General features: G+C 42.3%; 1 long non-coding RNA gene across 1 annotated transcript; it reads left to right on the plus strand.

The window, feature by feature from the left end:
- Window positions 1-9: 9 nt before the first annotated feature.
- LOC111966991 (uncharacterized) lies at window positions 10-19,502 on the plus strand. Its single transcript, XR_002877707.2, has 3 exons — window positions 10-269; window positions 6,738-6,845; window positions 19,291-19,502. It is a non-coding gene; the product is annotated as an uncharacterized lncRNA (long non-coding RNA).
- Window positions 19,503-23,519: the final 4,017 nt, after the last annotated feature.

Consider the following 23,519-nt stretch of genomic DNA (forward strand, 5'->3'; position numbering starts at 1 on the left):
AAGCACAAACTAAACATTGTCCAACGCAATCAGCTGGAAAATTTCCCAAGCACTTCCAGCTGATTGTAAGGTAACAGGCTTTAGTCGACAACGTGCGATTACATTTGGCTATTGTTTACACATTGTGCAACACATGAAATGCGTCAGGATATGGAAAATACAAGCAACCGAACCTACCGATGCCGCAAAAAGTCTGGGAAACAACACTTTCCTGTGGATACCCTATCTCCACCTTCTACCGCCAAAAGGACCAACAGCACGGACAATCGGTAAAATATGTTTAAATAGAACTTTATTCAACATTCTAGCTTGTAGAGACTATTGTGTCTTTTTTACAGCAACTTCTTTCAGACTGATATCCATGAAGTAACCATGTTAACAGTCCGATGTTTAGACAAGTGCTGATCCTAAGCCAGCCTTTCAAAAGCTTTGCCTTCACACAACCTGTCCGAAAGCACTGTGCTGTCTGTGCAGTCCTAAATCCAGCAGTCTGAAACTGCACAACAGACCGCTCTGAGGCGTCTGCATGGTCCTAAAGCACACTGGGGCAGCATTTTGTATCAGAGTGAAATGAAAAAACTAGGGAGGGGAATAAAAATGCAATTTGAGAATGTTAACAGTGCTAGTGCTTGTGCTTCTGTGTTAACATGATAATATTATACTGAGGAGATGTTACATCACAGGATGTAGAGTGTGCACTAAGCCATTGATTCAGTGTGATAACAAATGGCATGAAAAATAAAATGAGAATATTCACATTTCCAGGTTTCCAAGGTGATATACAACAGGGGAATTGTCCTGTATACATTGCCTGCGTCAGGGGCTACACAGCCTATGTAGTGTTGGAAATTAAGCTTCCAACCACTGGTACAACCTTAGTCTGTTTTCTCCAGAAGGAGTCAATCCTAACCCATTGTGAGGCGCTTTGCGATTTGATTATAGGCAACAAAAGACATTTGTTATGTATCAATACTCAGTATATTTCTTTCAGCATGACCTTGAATGACATCAATCATTAGAACACACTTCCAAATATTGTTGAAAGAGGAATCATCATCAGATATCAGATAATCTACACAGCAACATCTATCTATTCAGTCAGTGTTCTGTACATAACATGGTTGTGAAGGTACTGACAGACTACCTGTACTTTTAGAGCTGAATACGATGAATAATAATGTTGTGTGCGTGTGCGTATCCGTGTGTGCCTGAGGTGCAGTGAATCAGGCTGTTACACAGAGAGAAAACAGACTGAGTTGAATTTCACAAACAAAAGCCACTGCCTGGTAAAGCATCGTCACCTTGGTAGATATGTCTTTATCCAGGAAATCAATGCTGCTGACAGCTGCATAGACGGCTTAGAAAAACAAACAATGAAATGTAATTGGCAAAAATTGACTTTCATACATTTTTATACACTTTTATATCTAATATTGTAGATACTCTTACTAGCTGATATGGACAGATTCCACACCAAGATGTAGGAGTTTGTAATAGAAGCACTTTGTCTTGCATAAAGTGGATATTGGCAATTAATTAAATTGTTTATTCAATGAATTGTGTTTAATTTGTTAGCTTGGGAAATCGCCACAAAACTCCAACTTCTAAACCTGATGAGGACTGATATTCAAAACCCACAAGAGAAAGATGGCGCCAACAGACATGGCAGCTCTGCTTCTAGCTCCTAAGCAACTTTGCAGTATTTTGTTTATGTCCCATCCTACGTCCTGATATTGCCATGTTCTGAACACTAAATGATGCTGTTCCTGCTATTAGGTGATTAAAAATACATAATCCCCCCCTCAATTTTATTGGGATCGTTAAACAAATTACAAAATTACATATTGGTTTCCATAGCCTGTAAGCATTCTATGGACAAGGTACAACAGCAACCCATGCTTTGGTTTTGTTTACCTGCCCACTGTTTCAAATGCTAACGATTTAGCATTTGTGGCACAAATCCAATTCAAGTCAATTGTATATATATTAGCATTTTCATGCTTCATGTTCAAATCATCCTAAAGTATCCATACATTTGTGTAACTCAATTACATTACTTGAAATTATTTAGATATGAAGTGCGAAAATGCTAATATACAGTTGAAGTTGGAAGTTTACATACACCTTAGCCAAATACATTTAAACTCAGTTTTTCACATTTCCTGACATTTAATCCTAGTAAAAATTCCCTGTCTTAGGTCAGTTAGGATCACACCCTTTATTTTAATAATTTGAAATATCAGAAAAATAGTAGAGAGAATGATTTATTTCAGCTTAAAAAAAAATCTGCACATTCCCAGTGGGTCAGAAGTTTACATACACTCAATTAGTATTTGGTAGCGTTGCCTTTAAATGGTTTAACTTGGGTCAAACGATTTGGGTTGCCTTCTACAAGCTTCCCACAATAAGTTGGGTGAATATTGGCCCAATCCTCCTGACAGAGCTGTAACTGAGTCAGGCCTCCTTGCTCGCACATGCTTTTTCAGTTCTGCCCACCCATTTTCTATAGAATTGAGGTCAGGGCTTTGATGGCCACTCCAATACCTTGACTTTGTTGTCCTTAAGCCATTTTGTCACAACTTTGGAAGTATGCTTGGGGTCATTGTCCATTTGGAAGACCCATTTGCGACCAAGCTTTAACTTCCAGACTGATGTCTTGAGATGTTGCTTCAATATATACACATAGTTTTCCATCCTCATGATGCCATCTATTTTGTGAAGTGCACCAGTCCCTCCTGCAGCAAAGCACCCCCACAACATGATGGGGGTTTTTCCTCCAAAACATAACGATGTTCATTATGGCCAAACAGTCTATTTTTGTTCATCAGACCAGAGACATTTCTCCAAAAAGTACGATATTTGTCCCCATGTGCAGTTGCAAACCGTAGTCTGGCTTTTTATGGCGGTTTTGGAGCAGTGGCTTCTTCCTTGCTGAGCGGCCTTTCAGGTTATGTCATAGAGGACTCGTTTTACTGTGGATACAGATACTTTCTACCTGTTTCCTCCAGCATCTTCACAAGGTCCTTTGCTGTTGTTCTGGGATTGATCTGCACTTTTCACACCAAAGTACATTCATCTCTAGGAGACAGAACGCGTCTCCTTCCTGAGCGGTATGACGGCTGCGTGGTCCCATAGTGTTATACTTGCGTACTATTGTTTGTACAGATGAACGTGGTACCTTCAGGCATTTGGAAATTGCTCCCAAGGATGAACCAGACTTGTGGAGGTCTGAGGTCTTGGCTGATTTCTTTTGATTTTCCCATGATGTCAAGCAAAGAGGCACTGAGTTTGATGGTAGGCCTTGAAATACATCCACAGGTACACCTCCAATTGACTCAAATTATGTCAATTAGCCTATCAGAAGCTCTATAAAGCCATGACATAATTTTCTTGAATTTTCCAAGCTGTTTAAGGCACAGTCAACTTAGTGTATGCAAACTTCTGACTCACTGGAATTATGAACAGCAAATTTTAAGTGCTACAATCTGTCTGTAAACAATTGTTGAAAACTTACTTGTTCATGCACAAAGTAGATGTCCTAACCGACTTGCCAAAACTATAGTTTGTTAACAAGAAATTTGTGGAGTGGTTGAAAAACAAGTTTTAATGACTTCAACCTAAGTGTATGTAAACTTCCCACTTCAACTGCAGGTACCATTAACTTGCATTGGATTTGTGCAACAAATGCTAAAAGTTAGTCTTTGAAAAAAGTATAACTACAGAAATGATTTCAGACCAGTCTGAGATGGTGGGTGTCGAAATCCTCTTTCTTGTGCTTTTTGAGGTGGAACAACCACAGAGAGATATTTAATTAAAAAAAAAAAATAATTCACAGACCTTGAACATAAAACATTCTCTGGATAGCTTATAATCACAGCAGGTCTGTTGAAGAAATAAAACATCAGAAAGAACCCCTCATCTGAACCCTATTATCTTGTATAACCAGGAATTAGCATAGGGAGGGAGGACAGTCTGCCCACTAAATTCCTGGCTTTACTTAATGGCTGAGTATGAATTGGAGTGCATTAGTGGTACTTCAGAAGTACTGGTTCCCTTCGAGTTTCTCTGTTATTCAGCAACACATCTTTTCACTTGGTATTGATTTTCACCTCTCTCTCTTTCTTAGCCTGTAAACACATCTTGCTGTGAACGTTTTTCAGATAATCCTTTGTGCCTCAGACTCATGTAGGAGTTGGCTGTAATCATACCACGCAAGCCGACTCCAGATCGACTGACACTAAAGATCTAATTAACCCTTGGACGGAAAAAACTATCGTCCCATGAATCTAACAGGTAGAATAAACCTATTCAGAATGGCATGGCTCGCAAAGTTTTTATACTTAGTCTTGGTAATACCAATTACCTCGTCGAAGACGTTCTTTAAAAACGTATACTTGGTCATAACAGACTTTCTATGGGCAAATAAAAGTCATAGAATTAAAAGGAAAGTTTTACATCATCCTAAGTCTTTGGGTGGTTTTAACTTTCCAGACTTGGAATTGTATCAACTCACCACCCAAGGCCTTTACTTGCGACATATAGTTCAATGCACTAAAGAGGAACGATGGATACATATTGAAGATGAGCATGTTCATCACCAGAATCTTTTGATGTGTCTATTTTCCAATGATAAAGCTAAGAACAATAACAACTTCATAGTTAAGAACACTACAACAACATGGAAGAAAATGTTACGTATTCTACAAGAACTAATATCTTTCCCTAAAAACTCGACCCTATGGAGTAATCCTTGGACAGCTTGTCAGAATTCACCGATAAAATGATCCACATGGAAAACAAAAGGCATAGAAACTGTAAATTACTTGGTAATAGGAAATAAATGTATTTCCATAACTGCATTATTGCTGACAGTCATCTGTCAAATATTCGAAAGATGACGTTTACATAACCCTAGAAAGGTCTGGATGGCTGTCTTCTGACTTGGGAAATCCATAATATAAGTAATGTAAACATATTTTTCTAAATTTATTCATCTGTCGAATAAACGTGTATTTACCTCCCTCTGGTGGTTTGCTGCGTCATTACATCAATTTATATCACTTCACTGCAACGTTACGTCAAAGGGGCGGTCCTTAGAAAAACATTTATCCAGCTCGACTGCTTTACAGCAGACATGGCAAAACAATCACTGTACAATAAAGAATTCGACCTACACACTTTATTAAACCTAAAATAAGTAAAGAACTAATTTTGTTTACGTTGGAGGCAGACACTTTCCATATGCTCAGAATGACAAAATCGAGACCTTTACATAGCCCTTCTCAACTTGTCTATAGGAAGGATGCATGCTGTTTAAATGGCCCAAATATTGATTTATACGTAAATATTGAACAAACTTAACAGATTATGACTATCACTAATGTCATGATATGTTTGATAAAGTAATAAAGAAGGTGAAATATTTTGGGTAGATGTTCCTAAAACATTATAGTGAAAAGGCTTATTCATTCATCATATTTTTTTAAATATCATATTTGTATGTTTTATTATACTTTTATTGTGTACTAGATCATATGGGTTGACCTTTTTTTTCTTCTCAGACATAAATGAAAGTCAAAAGTCATAGCTTTCTAGAACACTGCCACATTAATCAAATATATTGCTAGACTGATGAATACATCTATAGCGAAACAGTGCAGAACAGCTGTCAGCTCAACTGGTTCAAAAGCAATTTTGGATTGATCAATGTAGATATTTTCAAATACATGCAACTTCAAAGTTTTATATCACACAATTTGGATTTGAAATCTTTAAGACATCAGAGCAACCTTGAGGGAAACCTATTTGAGTTAGCAAAGGATATTCATATGATAGGTAAAATATACAAAATCTTGCGGAGAGCCTGTCCAACTGACAATCTCTTAGAAAAAAATAATAAACTACTGGAACCAAAACTTAAAAAGAACTGATGTTGTCACAAGATGGAGGGAATGTTGGAACATAACTAACAAAATTACAGTGAACAAAAATGTACGCTTTATCCAGTATAAACTAATTTATGGCATTTATTTTACAAGAGACATAATTCCCAAATTCTACAGCACAATGGCAGTCATGTCTTAAGTGTAAATCTGACAATGACTCAATAATCTATGCCTTCCGGGAATTCTAGGAAGTCCAAAAGTCATGGGCGGAGTTAGAAATATTGTTGTCAAAAGTATTCCAATGTAAACTTACTTTTAATCTGTCTGTCTGCATATTTCAAGACATGGCATATGGGGGTGTAGTGAAATACCCGATGGGTTGGATGATACTTTTGTCATCAATCATCTTGAAAAAATGTATACTTAAAAACTGTAAATCAACCAATCTGTCGTTAACACAATGGAAAGGTCAAATGCTTTATTATCTAAATGTTGAAAGTGCGTGGGCGACGGAGAGAAACAAAATGGTGCAGTTTGAGGCCATGTGGCGGCTCGTGATGCGGGCGCCGGAGATGAGGGTGTGGGCAGGTGGGTCTGGGAAGGGGTGATGTAGTTGATGTCTGTGTGAGGTTGTCGTTTGTATGTGTATGTTTTGCATTGTAAAAATATAAATAATAATATTACAACAACATAAAAAGGAAATCAAAATATATACTCACAATTGATTGAAACACAACTTTATTAATCTTCATCTTGGAATGCCAACCTATTTTTGTAGTTCACTTTATAGCCAACCTCCATTTGACTGTGGTTCTAAAGACAATATATCCCTGTGTCGTACTCCCTATTCAGACAGCAGCAGTGTCCAGTTGACAAGAGGGGAGGTGGTTAAGGTTGGAGATAAGAAGCTCAAAGGATGCTGGGTACACGGAGGGACAGCAAGGCAGGATGGGGTCTGGGGTAAGTTGAAGGCTGTGTCTCATTCCAAAAATTATATTCCCTTCTGTTCTTCCCTCACTCACTCTCCTTCCTTCTCCCGTCCCCCACTCCCCCATCACAGATCTGATAGGACTGGATAGGCTATAGATCCAGTACCAGTCAAAAGTTTGGACACACCTACTCATTGCAGGGTTTTTATTAGGATAATTTTATAATTATTTTTACTATTTTCTACGTTGTAGAATAGTAGTGAAGACATCAAAACTATGAAATAACACATATGGAATCATATAGTAACCAAAAAAGTGTTAAACAAATCAAAATATATTTTATATTTGAGATTCTACAAAGTAGCCACCCTTTGCCTTGATGATTGCTTTGCGCACTCTTGGCATTCTCTGAACCAGCTTCATGAGGTAGTCACCTGGAATGCATTTAAATTAACATGTGTTCCTTGTTAATTAAAAGTTAATTTGTGGAATTTCTTTCCTTCTTAATGCGTTTGAGCCAATCAGTTGTGTTGTGACAAGGTAGGGGTGGCGTAGAGAAGTTAGCCCGATTTGGTAAAATACCAAGTCCATAGTATGGCAAGAAGAGCTAAAATAAGAAAAGAGAAACGACAGTCCATCATTACTTTAAGACATGAAGGTCAGTCAATGCGGAAACTTTCAAGAACTTTTAAAGTTTCTTCAAGTGCAGTCGCAAAAACCATCAAGCCCTATGAAGGACAGACCCAGAGTTACCTCTGCTGCAGAAGACAAGTTCATTAGAGTTACCAGCCTCATAAATTGCAGCCCCAAATAAATGCTTCACAGAGTTCAAGTATCAGACACATTAACATCAACTGTTTAGAGGAGACTGCGTGAAGCAGGCCTTCATTATCGAATTGCTGCAAAGAAACCACGGCTAAAGGACACCAATAATAAGAAGAGACTTGCTTGGGCCAAGAAACACGAGCAATGGACATTAGACTGGTGGAAATCTGTCCTTTGGTCTGATGAGTCCAAATTTGAGATTTTTGATTCCAACCGCCGTGTATTTGTGAGACGCAGAGTAGGTGAACAGATGATCTCTGCATGTGTGATTCCCACCGTGAAGCATGGAGGAAGAGGTGTGATGGTGTGGGGGTGCTTTGCTGGTGACACTGTGATTTATTTAGAATTCAAGGCACACTTAACCAGCATGGCTACCACAGCATTTTGCAGCGATACGCCACCCCATCTGCTTTGTGCTTAGTTGTTTTTTCAAAAAGACAATGACTCAACACACCGCCAGGCTGGGTAAGGGCTATTTGACCAAGAAGGAGAGTGATGGAATGCTGCATCAGATAACCTGGCCTGCACAATCACCCGACTTCAACCCAAATGAGATGCTTTGGGATGAGTTGGACCGCAGAGTGAAGGAAAAGCAGCCAACAAATGCTCAACATATGTAGGAATTCCTTCAACACTTTTGGAAAAGCATTCCAGGTGAAGCTGGTTGAGAGAATGCCAAGAGTGTAGAAAGCTGTCATCAAGGCAAAGGGTGGCTACTTTGAAGAATCTAAATCTATTCTGATTTGTTTAACACTTTTTTGGTTACTACATGATTCCATGTGTCATTTCATAGTTTTGATGTATTCACTATTATTCTACAATATGGAAAATAGTACAAATAAAGAAAAACCCTTGAATGAGTAGGTGTGTCCAAAGTTTTGACAGATACTGTATATTTCAGAAACTAGATGCAGTATTTGCTCAGTTTCACACAGTCATTACAGATCCATGAATGGGAGTGAAGAAGGGACAGCTCTTTTGGATTGAGATGCAGCCCTGAGGCTGAGTCACTGTACACATTGCTGGGGGACGCCAGACAACAGAGGGCCAAAATAGAGAGGAGATAGATAACTATATTTACCCCTCAGCATCCTTGTCTGTCTCAGAGCAGAGATAGCCCAGTGAACACACACACAACTTTGTCATCAAACCATCACAGACAGAGTTTAGTTTCCACAGCCAGTGGCTGACCTGGGGTCGTATTCAATTCAATTAATAAATAATGGCAAACCAGTTCATAGGATGAATTTGAATCAATTTATAGATGGAATGTAGTGAACAACATCAGAGTACATACTATTCATTTTAAGCTCTGCTTAGTGTAGTGAACAGCACAGAGTGCTGAGCACAGAGTGCCAATAGTATTAGTTTTACGCTCTGCTCAGTGTAGTGAACAGCATCACAGAGTACAGTGCATTCGAAAAGTATTCAGATCCCGTTTTCCAAATTTTGTTACGTTACAGCCATATTCTAAAATGGATTTAAAAAAATAAGCGATCTACACATAATACCCCATAATGACAAAGTGAAAAAAGGGTTTTAGACATTTTTGCAAATGTATTAAAAATTAACCTTATTTACATAGGTATTCAGACACTTTGCTTTGAGACTCGAAATTGAGCTCAGGTGCATCCTGTTTCCATTGATCATCAAATCAAATGTATTTATATAGCCCTTCTTACATCAGCTGTACAGAAACCCAGCCTAAAACCCCAAACAGCAAGCAATGCAGGTGTAGAAGCACGGTGGCTAGGAAAAACTCCCTAGAAAGGCGAAAACCTAGGAAGAAACCTAGAGAGGAACCAGGCTATGAGGGGTGGCCAGTCCTCTTCTGGCTGTGCCGGGTGGAGATTATAACAGAACATGGCAAAGATGTTCAAATGTTCAGAAATGACCAGCATGGTCAAATAATAATAATCACAGTAGGTCGAGGGGCAGGCAAGTCAACCAGACAGCGGAGAAATGTCAGTGATGTTTCTCATAGCGACTCATTCGGAGTAAGTTACCGCCTGCGTCATCAGAGAGTTGAAAACAGCAGGTCTGGGACAGGTAGTCACGTCCGGTGAACAGGTCAGGGTTCCATAGCCGCAGGCAGAACAAGCTTGAATATACTGTAGAGGAAGACGCAGCACGAGAGCCACGCTGGACTGAGGGACAAGCAAGGAGTCATGGCGTGACGAGGATAGTCACTGGATCAGCATGGTCCTAGGCTCAGCGGTCCTCGAGAGAAGAAAGAAAGGAGCAGAAATGAGCTGAAATTAAAGTAGAGACAGCATACTCAAATCACGACTGAACACCGAGATAAGAACAGGAGAAAGTATCAGATATACAGACTGACCTAGCCCCCGACACATAAACTACTGCAGCATAATACTGGACGCTGAGACAGGAGGGTCAGGAGACCTGTGGCCCATCCATGATACCCGCGGACTGGACGGGCCAACAACAGGAAGGAACAACCACACCTTTGCCAAAGCACAGCCCCAAATAGATGGGAAAACTAAACTACCAACTACCATCCTGAGACAAGGCGAGTATAGCCCACAAAGATTCCGCCACGGCACAACCAAGGGGGGGCGCAACCCAGACAGGAAGATCACGTCAGTGATCAACCGCCACTCAAGTGACGCACCCCTCCTAGGGCGGCATGAAGAGCACCAGTAAGCCAGTGACTCAGCCCTGTAATAGGGTTAGAGGCGAGAATCCCAGTGGGAGAGGGGGAAACCGGCCGAGGCAGAGACAGCGGGCGGTTCGTTGCTCCAGAGCCTTCGTTCACCTTCAACTCTGGGCCAGACAACACCAATCATATGACCTACTGAAGAATGAGTCTTCAGTAAAGACTAAGGTTGAGACCGATCTGCGTCTCTCACATGGGTAGGCAGACCATTCCATAAAATGGAGCTCTATAGGAGAAAGCCTGCCTCCTAGCGTTGTTTAGAAATTCTAGGACAATTAGGAGGCCTGCGCTTTGACCGTGTAGCGTACGGTGTAGTATGTATGGGAGGACCAAATCGGAAGATAGGTAGAAGCAAGCCCATGTAATGCTGATTAGACGCAGTAAAACCTTGAAATCAGCCCTTGCCTTAACAGGAAGCCAGGTAGGGAGCTAGCACTGGAGTAAATGTCAATTTGGGTTCAGTCAGGATTCTAGCAGCCGTATTAGCACTAACTGAAGTTTATTTAGTATTACTTATCCGTGTAGCGGAAAGTAGAGCATTGACAGTAGTCTAACTAGAAGTAACAAAGCATGGATACATTTTTCTGCATAATTTTTTGGCCAGCAAAGTTTCTGATTTTTTGCATGTTACGTAGATGGAAAAAGCTGTCCTTGAAACAGTCTTGATAGTTTATCAAAGAGAGAGATCAGGGTCCAGAGTAACGCCGAAGTCTTCAAAGTTTTATTTGAACGACTGTACACATCAAGATAATTGTCAGAGTTCAACAGAGAGATCTCCTTGTGTTTCTCTTTGGGACTAGAACAGCATCTCTGTTTTGGTCCGAGTTTTTAAAGTAGAGCTGTTGCAGCATCCACTTCTTATGGCGCTGACAACAGGCTCTATGCGATGGAGCACACTAATGGGGCTCCTCTATGCGGAGACATGTGAAATGCTACAGCGTGCCTCGTTCCATCCATCAGCAATGAATAGTTTATATACATTATGTTTTCGAATGACATCCCCAAGAGGTAAAATATATAGTGAAAACAATAGTGGTCCTAAAACGGAACCTTGAGGAACACCGAAATGTACAGTTGATTTGTCAGAGGACAAACCATTCAGAGACAAACTGATATCTTTCCGACAGATAAGATCTAGACAGGCCAGAACTTGTCCGTGTAGACCAATTTGGGTTTCCAATCTCTCCAAAAGAATGTGGTGATCGATGGTATCAAAAGCAGCACTAAGGTCTAGGAGCACGAGGACAGATGCAGAGCCTCGGTCTGACACCATTAAAAGGTCATTTACCACCTTCACAAGTGCAGTCTCAGTGCTATGATGGGGTCTAAAACCAGACTGAAGCATTTCGTATACATTGTTTGTCTTCAGAAAGGCATTGAGTTGCTGCGCAACAGCTTTTTCAAAAAAAATTGAGAGGAATGGAAGATTCGATATAGGCCAATAGTTTTTTTATATTTTCTGGGTCAAGGTTTGGCTTTTCAAGAGAGGCTTTATTACTGCCACTTTTAGTGAGTTTGTTACACATCCGGTGGATAGAGAGCCGTTTATTATGTTCAACCTAGGAGGGCCAAGCACAGGAAGCAGCTCTTTCAGTAGTTTAATTGGAATAGGGTCCAGTATGCAGCTTGAAGGTTTAGAGGCCATCATCCTTGAGATGTTTCTACAACTTGATTGGAGTCCACCTATGGCAAATTTAACTGATTGGACATGATTTGGAAAGGTACACACACCTGTCTATGTAAGGTCCCACAGTTGACAGTGCATGTCAGAGCAAAAACCCAGCCATTAAGGTCGAAGGAATTTACCAAAGAGCTTCGAGACAGATTTGTGTCGAGGCACAGTTCTGGGGAAGAGTATCAAAACATTTTTGCAGCATTGAAGGTCCCCATGAGCACAGTGGCCTCCCATCATTCTTAAATGGTAGACGTTTGCCAAACTGAGCAAACAGGGGAGAAGGGCCTTGGTCAGGGAGGTGAACAAGAACCCGATGGTCACTCTGACAGAGCTCTAGAGTTCCTCTGTGGAGATGGGAGAACCTTCCAGAAGGACAACCATCTCTGCAGCACTCCACCAATCAGTGGAGTGCTGTGGCCAGAGTGGAAGCCATTCCTCAGTAAAAGGCACATGACAGCCTGCTTGGAGTTTACCAAAAGGCACCTAAAGACTCTCAGAACATGAGAAACAAGATTCTCTGGTCTGATGAAACCAAGATTGAACTCTTTGGCCTGAATGCCAAGCGTTACGTCTGGAGGATACCTTGCACCATCCCTAAGGTGAAGCATGGTGGTGGCAGAATCATGCTGTGAGGATATTTTTCAGCATCAGGGACTGGGAGACAAGTCAGGATCGAGGCACAAATGAACGGAGCAAAATACAGAGATCCTTAATGAAAACCTGCTCCAGAGCACTCAGGACCTTAGACTGGGGCAAAGTTTCACCTTCCAACAGGAACGACCCTAAGCACACACCCAAGAAAACGCAGGAGTGGCTTTGGGACAAGTCTCTGAATGTCCTTGAGTGGCCCAGCCAGAGCCCGGACTTGAACCCAATCGAACATCTCTGGAGAGACCTGAAAATAGCTGTGCGGCGACGCTCCCCATCCAACCTGACTGAGCTTGAGAGGGTCTGCGGGGAAGAATAGGAGAAACTCTCCAAATACAGGTGTGCTAAGATTGTAGCATCATACCCATGAAGACTCAAGGCTGTAATCACTGCCAAAGGTGCTTCAACAAAGTACCGAATAAAGGGTCTGAATACGTAAATGTTATATTTCAGTTTTTTTATTTTCTATAAATTAGCAAACATTTCTAAACACTGTTTTTGCTTTCTAATTATGGGGTATTGTGTTTAGATTACGTACTTGTGGTGAAGTCAGGTGCAGGAGAGCAGAGAATTGTGAACAGGCGCACACTTTATTTTGGCAGGAGAGAGATACAGATGGACGCAGCTGCGTCAAAAAACCTCCAGCCAACAAGGCAAAGTGTAAAGCAAAACAGTTACAAAACATCAAATGTATAACAATACAAACAGGCTTCGTGAAATAACACTGGGAAAAAACGCACGCAAGCCTAGTGCGTACAAAAACACGTAACACACAAACAATTTCACACAACGACATGAGGGGGAACAGAGGAATAAATACATGTAGTGTGATTGGGGAATGAAAACCAGGTGTGCAGGGAACAAGACAAAACAAATGGATAAATGAAAATGGAGCGGCGATGGCTAGACAGCCAGTGACGTCGACCGCCGAACGCCGCCCGAACAAGGAGAGGAGCCGACTTCGGCGGAAGTCGTGACGTGGAAAAAGTCAAGGGTCTGTATACTTTCCGAAGGCCCTATACATACTGTACTCTCAGCCAACCCTCTCCATCTGTTCTATAAATTAACTTGTGCCTACTTGAAAAAATACTATAGCATACTATTTTATAAGTACCTGTTTTTACAGACTTTATTGTAGTATTTACTGAAGTGTTTTTGCTGACTTCACTGTAGTATACTGTAAAATTTACTGTAGTGTTTTTGTGGACATTATCGTAGTATACTGCAGTGTTTATTGTAGTGTTTTTGGGGACATTACTGTACTTTTTACTATAGTGTTTTTGTTTTATTATCTTTATAAAATTAGTGTGCAGTATTCTACAGCACACTATGCAATTCTATAGTAAGTACTACACATGATCGTGGGATACAACAGAGTGGAGTATAGCATTCTACAGTATACAGTACTATTGATTACTACAGAATACTATACGTACTATAGTATTCTATAGTAAACTGTAGTATTCTTTATGTGGGTGTGGAAGTTTTGTAGGTCTATATGAGTGTATTGATTAAGTTGGAACTTACATCTGGGATATTTAAACTCTGGATTAATGTGCCAAGCCCTTTTAGATACCTTTGGGCAGTTTTTAATGAATACAGCAGTAGGTGAAAAATAAAGATGAACAAACAGGAGATTTTGCTTACTGTAGCACTTCACAACTCTGCTGGCCCATAAGGCCATATCCTCTGTGCATTGTTATTATCAATTGATGGATGACTTACTGTTTGGTCTCTGGCCATACATTCTCATAACACAGATTAATTGGATTCTATGAGTTTTTGACATTGCTGTAAAAATGAAGGGTGTTATTAAATATTCAACAAGGTAATATTCCCTTTTGTGTCTGTTAAGGACTTTTAGATATTGTTGTTGGATGCTCACAGAAACAATACAAAATGTGCTTCCAGCATTATTCAACAATGAATGCAACAGAATAACAACTCTAACTCAGAATTATGAAAGCTAAATAACTCTAAAATGAATCAAAGGTCATCCTTGTGCAAACAGAGAACAAATCGGTTTGCCTGCCTGCCTGATCCTCAGACGTGGCTGTTGGCCTGTCACTGATGCTGTTCTGGCCAAGGTCAGAGTGGCGTTTTGGAGTGGTGCACCTGTGACCCCTGGTATTGGTACAGTGATGACTGTTAGGGTGACAATGAGCGATACTGTGTCATTACCAGTGAGTGCTGTGGCCGGGATAAGAGCTAAGTGCTTGACAAGCTAGGCCAGATGGCCTGGATGGAGAGAGAGAGAGATTGTACAAAACCTTATACTTACCTAACTCCACAAAATCCAACCCGTCTCCGATCCCCATCCGCCAGCTATACGATCCAGTACAGACTAAAAGAGCCAGCAGCCTGGAACCACAACACACCTGTCATGCATCCTGCCATGCTCTGTCATGAACACCCCCGGCTCTGCTAGTGGCCCCACTCTCTGGCGCTTAATATCCCCTAATCCATCTGAGTGGTATAGCATGCCAGGGGCAGAGGCAGGAAGTCTTGATGGCTGACCAGGGCTCTAGTGAGTCACACACTAGGCTGCCCAACGCAACCCACCTTACACTGTCCACAGTGTATGACAAGCGTCTGACAAGTGGCAACTTCTGACTGAGAGGAAATAATGTGTCATGATACGCAAACTGAGATTTAAAGGGATATAAAGCCTCAAACTGTGTTGTTGGAAACCCTACTTTAACTTAAAGATTGAGAGTGGGATGTTATGTTACTTTGTTAGAAGAGTGGAGCCATTTAAGTTCCCAAACTAAATGATGTAATGGAGTAATGTCCATTGTAAGTGAGATAAAGAGGTTTCATATCTTACTTTCCTTTTTTAGGGAAGAAATGTTTACTTGAAAAACTGTTGCCTCTGTTGGGTGGATAGAGAAAGAGTTGACGTTCAACTAATTGGAAGGACAAGGATAAATTAATCATGCTGTGAAATGAAGCTGAAAAAATGACACAATGATTGCTCCATGTCTCCAATTCTTTTATTTGCTAAATGATCTGGAGTATCAAGGAGAGGGGCGTTCGCACCAAGGTAAACAAGCGCTCGTGGATATTTAGGGGAGATGTTTTCTGCGATAATAAAAGCCACAATCAAACTCACCGCCGCCTGACACAAAAATAACAGGGAAAGAGGCCAAACGTCAAATGAGATGAATGTGCTAATGAACACTTGGCACCGGATAGAGATTCAGATGGATGCCTCGAATTTCGCAGGTCTCCGCCGTAAAATCCAGGAATGGCTGGGCCATATGCAGTGCCTTCAGAAAGTATTCATACCCCTGGACTTATTCCTTATTTTGTTGTTTTACAGCCTGAATTCAAAACTGATTCAATTGCTCTTTGAGGTTTTAGGCTGGGTTTCTGTATAGCACATTGTGACATCGGCTGATGTAAAAAGGGCTTTATAAATACACTTGATTGATTGAGATGTTTTTTCTCATGCATCTACACACATGACAAAGTGAAAACATGTTTTTAGAAATATTAGCAAATTGATTGAAAATTAAATACAGAAATATCTCATTTACATAAGTATTCATACCCCTGTGTCAATACTTTATAAAAAAACACCTTTGGCAGTGATTACAGCTATGAGTATTTTCAGATTTGCCTTAGATTTTCTAGTAGATTTAAGTCAAAACTAACTTCACCACTCAGGAACATTCACAGTRTTCTTGGTAAGCAACTAGTGTAGATTTGGCCTTGTGTTTTAGGTTATTGTCCTGCTGAAAGGTGAATTAATCTCCCAGTGTCTGGTGGAAAGCKGACTGAACCAGGTTTTCCTGAAGGATTTTSCCTGTGCTTAGCTCCATTCCGTTTATTTGTTATCCTGAAAAACTCCCGGTTCTTAACGATTACAACCATAGTCATAACATGATGCAGCCACCGCTATGCTTGAAAATATGGAGAGTGGTACTCAGCAATGTATTGGATTTGCCCCAAACATAACACTTTGTATTTAGGACAGAAAGTGAATTGCTTTGCCACATTCTTTGCATTATAACTATAGCGCCTATTTGCAAACAAGATGCATGTTTTGGATATTTTTCACTCTGTCAATAAGGTTAGTATTACAGAGTAACTGCTGTGTTGTTGATCCATCCTCAGTTTTCTCCTATCACAGCCATTCAACTCTGTAACTGTTTTAAAGTGTCCATTGTCCTCATGGCSAAATCCCGGAGCAGTTTCCTTCCTCTCCAAGTTAGGAAGGACACCTGTATATTTATAGTGACATGGTGTATTGATACACCATCCAAAGTGTAAGTGATAACTTCACCATGCTCATATGGATATTCATTGTCTGCTTTTTTATTTGTACCCATCTACCAATAGGTGCACTTCTTTGCGAGGCATTGGTAAACCTCAACCTTGTGGGTGAATCTGGGTTTGAAATTCACTGCTCCACTGAGGGACCTTACAGATACTTGTATGTGTGGGGTACAGAGATGAGGTAGTCATTCAAAAATCATGTTGAACTATTACTGCTCACAGAGTGAGTCCATGCAACTTATTATGTGACTCGTTAAGCACATTTTTACTCCTGAACTTATTTAAGCTTGCCATATTAAAGGGGTTGAACACTTATTGACTCAAGTAAACTTTCAATTTTTAATTAATTTGTAAAAATGTCTAAAAACATAATTCCACTTTGACATTAAGGGGTATTGTTTGCAGACCAATGGCAAATAATGTCAATTTTAAATTCAGGCTGTAACACAATTTTTTTGGGGGGGGGGAAAGTCAAGGTGTGTGAATACTTTCTGAATGCACTGTACCAGGTTGTGGCAGGAATGCGACAAATCTAAAATATGTAGCTCTGACCATAGTCATAAAAGTAAATGAATTGGCTTCACAACCACTCAACATGACAGACATGGGAGCTGCCCATTACAAAGCCTTGAGGCTTACATGTGATTGAACATGGACTTCTATAGGTTGTTATCAATACAAAGTCACAATAGCTTTCGATTTGGCTGCTGGGGGCACGAAGACCTCCAGCTCAGCTAAAACCATTGACAACTATGCTGTTTAAGGGATTGATAAATACATTTTATAACTATTTGGTTTTAATATCATCACCTCTTGAAGAGCATAGTCAGAACTATACATTTCAGATTATTCCACATTTAACTCTATCATCAGAGTTATACAGCAATCAGTAAACTTTACATTTACATTTTAGTCATTTAGCAGACACTCTTATCCAGAGTGACTGTCACGATCGTCTTTATGTGGAAGAGTGGACCAAGGCGCAGCGTGATAATGATACATCTTCTTTAATAAAATGAAGACGAAACAAATACTTATACAAACTAACAAAACAACAAACGTGACGCTATACAGACTAAGTGCTAACATGCAACATAGACATAGACAATTACCCACAACCTGCCTAATGCCTATGGCTGCCTTAAATATGGCTCCCAATCAGAGACAACGATAGACAGCMGTCTCTGATTGAGAACCACTCAGGCAACCATAGACATACCTAAACACCTACACWGAACACAACCCCATAAACTCTACCAAAACCCCCTAGACAATACAAACACCCTCGACTAGACAAAAACACACCAACATCCCCCATGTCACACCCTGACCTAACTAAAATAATAAAGAAAACAAAGATAACTAAGGCCAGGGCGTGACAGTGACTTACAGTTAGTGCATTCATCTTAAAATAGCTAGATAGCAATATCAAATAATCATGGATTTTCAGTTACTTGAAGGTAGCCAGATACGTTTGGTATGTAGCTAGTTAGCTGAAGCAAACAAAATGTGTCATTTAGCTTGCTTCGTCAGAGATTAGGCTTTTAGAAAGAGCTTGAAATCGTCCTGGTAAAGTTGTCAGTCGGACTATTGTCATCACCACTGTAGATGGCAATCAAATCAAACAATATTTGTATATAGCCAACTAGTTTTTCCCCTGAAAGTTAGCTTGTTAACTAGCCATATTGACGTGATCTGTTGTTAGCTAGCTAGCCGATTTGTCATTATTAGCTAGCTAGCCAATTCAATCAATGTAACCTATCATGTCTGTCAGCAGCAATCGTGATTAAATACTCTTAATTAAAAACAATGTTCAAAAGGGGATCATGTTAGCTAACTTCTATAGGTAGGCCTACTTTGGTTTGAGAAAAAAGTACATTAGGTCTACTTACCACTATGTTTAGCCAACTGTACAAAGTTTCTACTGGTAACTTGCAAAGTAAACATTATCAGCCAACAGTAACGTTACATTGGCAAATGCGCTCTTCTGCTGCTTGACAGGCAGACCCAACAAAGGATGGGAAATTAACCTAAACCACTCATACTTGTCAGGTATAGTTAACTTTTTTACATACCAATCAAATATACAATTAATGGTGGCCAATAATGAGAGATATCAGGCAACCCTCACTTATCGGAAATGACATGATCAGTTGATGTTTACTGAGCATGAAAAGATTGAAGTTAGGCCTACTTGCTGTATAACTCAGATGATAGAGCTAAATGTGTGCAATTGTTTTGCATGCAATTGTCACGCATGATCTGTTTCACCTGTCTTTGTGATTGTCTTCACCCACCTCCAGGTGTCACCTGTTTTCCCCATTAGTCCCCAGTGTATTTATCCCTGTGTTTCCTGTCTCTCTGGGCCAGTTCGTCTTGTTTTGCCAAGTCAACCAGTGGTTTTCCTAGCCCTGACCCTGGCCTGTCCTGACGCAGAACCCGCCTGCCTGACCACTCTGCCTGTCTGACCTCGAGCCTGCCTATCCCCTTCAACTTTTTTGGACTCTGACCTGGTTTATGAACTCTCGCCTGTCCTCGACCTGCCTTTTGCCTAGCCCTTTTGTTATAATAAATATCGGAGCGCAACCATCTGCCTCCTGTGTCTGCGTTTGGGTCTCTCCTTGTGCCCTTATAGGAATAATCAAAAATGTGTAGTTCTGACTATGCTCTTCAAGACTTGATGATATTACAACCAAATTGTTAACATTTATTTAAKAATACCTTGAAAACTGCACACCGTTGTCAATGGTTTTAGCGGAGCTGGGTCTCCTTGCCGCCAGAAGGCAAATAGAACGCTCTGCACCTTATTGTGACATTTTATTGATAACGAAACATTTGTTGAAAAAAAATCATCACAGAAAGTTAAAATAACTTTTTGACAGCAATAGAGAGTGTAGGCCTAAAGCCTCAATCCCCTTTGATTAAGAAGTATATCTTAAAAGCACACAGAACACTCTGTATTGGATCTTTATTCTAAGACATGATCAAGGTTTTGCAACGAAAGTTTAATTATAAGTCTGCGGAGAGAAAGCACAAAGGATTATTAAATGAAAGTGCTTTGTCAGTATGTTCACTCCAAATTGAGGTCTGTGAGGTTAATGTTTTAAATAACCTTTTAGACTCTGGTTCATTTCACTTGACATTATGAAGAATCAATATAATTCCAAACTCAAATAAAGGATTGTGTTTTTGCATTTTCCTTTGAGGTCTGCAGGTGGGAGATCAGTGAAAAGAACATCCCTCTAAAGCTTACAGTTCATCATGGAATGATTAGTAAAACTAAGCGACTCGAGACAAAGATGATGACATTTTAAGACCCGAAACAAAGATAATAACATCCTATGACCCTAGACAAAGATAATAACATCCTACGACCCGAGACAAAGATAATAACATCCTATGACCCTAGACAAAGATGATAACATGCTACGACCGAGACAAAGATAATAAACACCTATGACCCTAGACAAAGATAATAAATCCTATGACCCTAGACAAAGATGATAACATCTTACAACCGAGACAAAGATAATAACTCCAACGAACCCTAGGCCAAAAGTAATTACATCTACGACCCTAGACAAAGACATAACATCCTATGACCCTAACGACAAGATAATAACATCCTATGACCCTAGACAAAGTGATAACATCTTACGACCCGAGACAAAGATAATAACATCCAACGACCCTAGGCAAAGATAATTACATCCTACGACCCTAGACAAAGACAATAGCAGCCTATAACAACATAGTTATTACAGCCTGTACGACCAATGAATTGGAGATCGGTGCTTAGTACCAATCGAACAGAACAGTGAAAGGAAACTGCTGTATCATCCTAATTTGAGCATTAAATCAGTAAAACGTCCCCAACAACTCCATTGATTTCCCATTTATCACCCTCTCCCAGCCCTTCAGTCGATACAACAGATGGCTGCTGCTGCCTAATAGACCGTGTTTGGCTATCATTATTACGGCAGGTATTTTAGCCCGAGGCAATTAGCCACATGTTTATTGTCATCTGGCTAAGGCCCAATACCCCCCCTCCGAGAGATAGGACCTGGTCTCAACCTACTCTATCCACATAGCGCTAGGTACATTTCACATCAGGGAATTATCCCAGACGTTTGACCTTTTACCCAGAACTTAATTTGCCATGATATAGCTTGGATGTTCCAGTACAGTTTGTCTGAAGGTGCACGCAATCTGAGGTAAATGTTGTCCTTTATTTTGGGCTAAATAAAGGTCAGTAGTCATGTATGTATCCAGAGCTGCCATCTGCCCTGCATACAAACACACACTAAACTGAAACTGTTGTTGTTTTGGTGTAAGAGGAAAGGGGTGTGATTCCCTGTTAGGGCGGTGTGAAACACCAGCTAGCTGTGACTCTCACACACATGGACGATCACACGTGCACACACGTGCACACACACACACACACACACACACACACACACACATGCATACACACACACATGCATGCACACACACACACACACACATGGACGATCATGCGACATCGGCACACTCACACAGATAAGTGACCAACGGACACAGTGTTTATGTGTGTGTGTGTGTTTGCTGCTGACAGGCAAAATTGTGGTGGTGGTAGGTGAGAGTTGAAAGCTTGGGAGTGAGATGGGAAGTGAGAGCTTGACCTGTGTTATGGGGTGTCAGGTGGTCGGTCCACTGGGTATGGGAGTTCCGGACCGGGGCTTTGGGGAGTCAGGACAGGCTTTTGGGGAGGTTCCCAGGTAACGTTGCTGGGGAAGTTCAGGGGGCAGGGATGGGACGTCAGGGCGGGGCTGGGGAAGTCGAGGGCGGGCGGAATGGGAATTCAGGACCGGGGCTGGGGAGTAGGGCGGGCTGGGAGTCCAGGAAACGGGCCTGGGGAGTCCAGGACGGGGTGGGGAGTCCAGGGCGGGGATGGGGAGTCCCAAGGACGGGGGTATGGGGAGTCCAGGGACGGGGGATTGGGAGTCCAGGACGGGGGGCCTGGGAGGTCAGGGTGGGGAGGAGAGTCAGGGACGGGCTGGGAGTCAGGGGGCGGGAGCTGTGAGTCCAGACGGTGGCTGGGAGTCAGGCCGGGGCTGGGAGGTCCAGGGCGCGGGGATGGGAGTCAGGACCGGGGCTTGGGAGTCCAGGAGAGGGGCTGGGAGGTCCAGGGCGGGGCCTGGGAGTTCAGGACGGGGATGGATGGTAGGACGGCCCGATGGGAGAGGATCGGGGAGGTTTAAGGAACGGGGAATGCGGGTACCTGGGAGGGGCCCTTTTGGGGTCAGGACGGGGCTTGGGGAGTCAGGAACAGGGGGCCATGGGAGTCAGGGCGGGGGGTTGGGAGTCAAGGACGGGGCCCCTGGGAGTCAGGGACGGGGCTGGGAGGTCGGGGCGGGGGTGGGGAGGTCAGGACGGGGCTGGGAGTCAAGGGGGGAATGGGAGTCAGGACGGGGATGGGAGCAGAGACGGGGATTGGGGAAGTCAGGACGGGGCTGGGAGTCAGGGGTGGGGATGGGGACGGTCAGGACGGGCTGGGAGTCAGGGCGGAAGCCTGTGAGGTCAGGACGGGGGCTGGAGTCCCCAGGACGGGGCTTGGGAGTCAGGGGCGGGGTGGGAAGGTCAAGACGGGCCTTGGGAGTCCCAGGACGGGGGCCTGGGAGGTCTAGGGCCGGGGCTGGGGAGTTGTCGCATGGGATCGGGGGATGGGGAGTCAGGACCGGGGAATGGGGGAGTAGGACGGGGATGGGAGATCCCAGGACGGGGGGGCATGCAGCTGGGAGTCCAGGAGCGGGGGCTTGGGAATCAGGACCGGGGGCTGGGAGTCCAGGGGGACGGGGTTGGGGGTCAGGACGGGGGCTGGGAGTCAAGGACGGCGCTTTGGGAGGTCAAGGACGGGGATGGAATTGTCAGGGACGGAGGGGTCAGGACGGGGCCTGGGGAGTCAGGACGGGGGATGGGAGTCAGGCACGGATGGACAGACGCAGAAGGACGGGGTGGGAAGGTTCAGGACGGGCTGTGATGCACCATCCACCTCTCAATTGTGGTGGTTGAATGACATCACAGCAGGAAGCTGGAGCCCAACCAGCAGGATGTGTGGTATTGGTTTCACAACTTGGAATAGGATTGCGGAAGGGGCTGGATGTAGCCTTTAGTGAAGAGAGGTGGGGTGGTGTGTTTGTGGTGTTGTGTGTGGTGGTTGTGTGTGTTGTGGTGTGTGTGTGTGTGTGTTGTGGTGTGTGGGTGTTGTCGTGTTTGTGGTGTGGGTGGTGTGGTGTGATGTGGTGTGTTGTGTGTGTTGTGTGTGTTGGTTGTGTGTGTGGTTGGGTGGGTGTGGTTGTTTGCCAAAGTTTGTTGTGTGTGTTGTTGTGGCAAGTGTGTGTTGGGAGGAAGTGCTTTTACCTTTCACAACTGGTCCATGAACCCAACCCTGGTTTTGTTCCTTTTCCAACAAGTCCCCCCTCAGATCAGAACTGGAAGTTGATCAGAACCACTGAAGTCTCCGATTCAGACCCCCACTTATGTTCCCTTTAGATCAGAAAACACTTATGTTTCCCTAGAATTTCAAAGACCCACGGGAAAGTTCTAAAGAATTCAGCCCC

Source organism: Salvelinus sp. IW2-2015, linkage group LG8 (genome assembly GCF_002910315.2).
Source record: "Salvelinus sp. IW2-2015 linkage group LG8, ASM291031v2, whole genome shotgun sequence".
In the NCBI taxonomy this organism is placed as follows: Eukaryota; Metazoa; Chordata; class Actinopteri; order Salmoniformes; family Salmonidae; genus Salvelinus; species Salvelinus sp. IW2-2015.